Raw genomic sequence first — 2,731 nt, 5'->3', positions numbered from 1 at the left:
GGAGGATGAGTAAGTCATTAGTAATAAAACTCATCTCAATAGCCACAAGAAGACAAACGTGGTCACCACACACTTGCACACCCCAACTCTAAGGTGGCTTCACAGGAAGTCTACTGACCCCTTACATTCCCCGAGAGTGTAAAGAGATCAGAAATAGATGATTAAACAAATCCACTTTCATGACTAGATATGAGGAAGAAAAACAGGAGAGTTTGTAAGTGTTCAGAGGAACATCAACTTGTGGTTCTTTCCCACACTGATCCCCTCCATTTTTGTTTGTTTTTTGCTTCCTGTTCTAATAAATTTTGTCTCCAAACAAATCTGAAGCCCAAATGTGTACACCTCTTTCTTCCCTTTTCACTGAAGGCAGAAGAGTCCAGAAGGGCCACAGAGAACTCATCTGTTCAGCTCAAGTCTCCACAGGAATTCAACCCCCAGAAAGAGATAAGCTTGGAGTCTATCTGGTTTAATTATTTGAGAACCAATTCCCACGTCCAGGAAGAGAAACATAGGATTTTAGAGAGTCGTGTTGTTGTATTTGACCGAATGTAGAAAGTTATCACAAGACAAAAGTATGCCAGATTGTAGGGTCATTTATTATGCCGGCGACCACAGAGGACTCACGTCTCTCCAACCTGTGGTGGCAACAGGAGGGTGCCACGATTTTTTATACCCGAAAAAAACCACCTTGGGAGTGGAGGTGAGGGGCGGGGATGGGGATGAAAAGGCTTCAGACATTCCGAGGGCTAGTGGATTCTGTAAATTACCTCCTGGGCAGAGATGAGGGTGGGGGTCTCCGGACATTCCAAGGGCCCGGGGACTTTTGTCATTCCGTTTGTTACTTAAGTGGTTTACAGAAGTCAAGATATATATTTGTTTACACATTATCTGGTTAAGGTGGAAATCACAGACCTTAGTTACTTATTACAAGCCACAGGAGCCAGGATGGAACTAGCTTGGGCTGCTTAGTCTGGCAATTGCCGGTAAGCAAAGGCTAGCAATTCTGGCAGTTACTGATAAGAAAAGGTAAGCAGCTTTACATAGTTTTGAGGAACAAACTGGCAGTTCTATTCACAGAGGCCAAGGACAGTAGTTATTGTAAGGAGAATGGGGCAGCCATTTCAACTTATCTAAAAACAGTTTTGCATTTTATAAAATAGTTTTGCTCTGGTTCTGGCTCTAGGCCAGCACAATATCACAGTGTCAGGAAAGGGAGTTCCTTGGTCTCCTGAGGAGTGTGGCCTCTTTCCCTAATGGACCCCTCTCCTCTGCTGCCATTTTCTCCCTTGGTTCCCCCCGTCTCCTCTCCTGATTTCCTCCAATCTCTGTAGCCCCAGAGGTGAAAGCCAGATGGAACATGCATATGAGTATATATGTGTTCACGTGTGCTATATGTGTTAAGCCTGCATGCATGGGCTTGGGGGTGTGTGCCCTCCATATATATACCTACATGGGTGCAAGGGATTTCAAGGGTGTATATGCATGTACTTGTGTGTGTGTGTCTCCACTTGAGGGAAGACTCTCCAATCAGGGAAGGAATGCCCCTGCTTCCTCCAGGGGAATCCCAGATCCTCACTCTCCATCTACAGAGACACAAAAATATAAAAACAAACACCTTACTCTTTTTTTTAAAAGATTATGAAAATAAATAAAGGAAAAGTATTTTTTAAATTAAGATTCACACTCTCCGTCAAGACCCAGCCATGTTCGAGGAGGGCAGAAAGACCATCCCTACAGGGCTAGGTCTTCCTGTCCTCCGGGAGAGGCTTAGGAATCAAGCCTCCCTGTCCCTGCAGCAGACACATGACTGAAATGTGCTGAAGTTCCCCTCAGAAGAAAGTTAAACAGGGGTGCTGTGGAGGCGGAGTAAGTGCCCCAGATACCTGGGCCACTAGCTTTGCCACCCAAAAAAGCTCTGCCTTTGATTCTTTTTTATTGCATTTTAGGTTTTGGGGTACATGTGAAGAACATGCAAGATTGTTGCATAGGTACACACATGGCAGTGTGATTTGCTGCCTTCCTCCCCTTCACCTATATCTGGCATTTCTCCCCATGCTATCTCTCCCCACCTCCGCACCCCCATCCCTCCCCCATTTCCCCCCAACAGACCCCAGTGTGTGCCTTTGATTCTGAATCTGATTCTTGAGGTGAGAGAAGGGCTCTCAAACCAAAATGTCCCCAGGGCATGGAGAGTCTCGCAGAAAGGGAGTGCTCAGATGAGTCAGTTCCCCACTCTGAACAATCAGTGGCCTCTTGTTGATTCAAAGCCAGCTCAATCCTCAGTTGGGACTTGGTGGTAAGTGATAGCTGCTAGATGGCACTAACCATCAGGCATTTAATGAGGGGAAATTTCTATGAAAATAAAAACAAAGGCGAATAGTTGGAAACCCAGTTTCTGAGTCCACAGGTCAGTCAGTGGAGAGGGTTTCCAGCTGTTGAGCTCAGGGATGGAACAAATGCCTTTAAACAATTGCCCCCAGGCATAGGTGTAGAGAGCAGGACTTAATTCCCACACTCACATCACTCTGGGCCTGATAAAACTTGCACGCCTCACATAGCTCAGACTGTTCTGAGCTATTTTTCTTACTCACCTTCTTTTACAATCTAGAACATTTAATGGATTTTCCTACGTATCAGCCAGTTCAGGAACATTTCAAGTAAAGAAGCTTTAGATCCATATATAACTATCATTACAGTTAGCCTTCTCTGTTCCACTGCAGTGATCTAAGCC

Source organism: Cebus imitator, unplaced genomic scaffold (assembly GCF_001604975.1).
Source record: "Cebus imitator isolate Cc_AM_T3 unplaced genomic scaffold, Cebus_imitator-1.0 Scaffold1022, whole genome shotgun sequence".
In the NCBI taxonomy this organism is placed as follows: Eukaryota; Metazoa; Chordata; class Mammalia; order Primates; family Cebidae; genus Cebus; species Cebus imitator.
Note: the sequence above shows the minus strand (reverse complement) of the source record.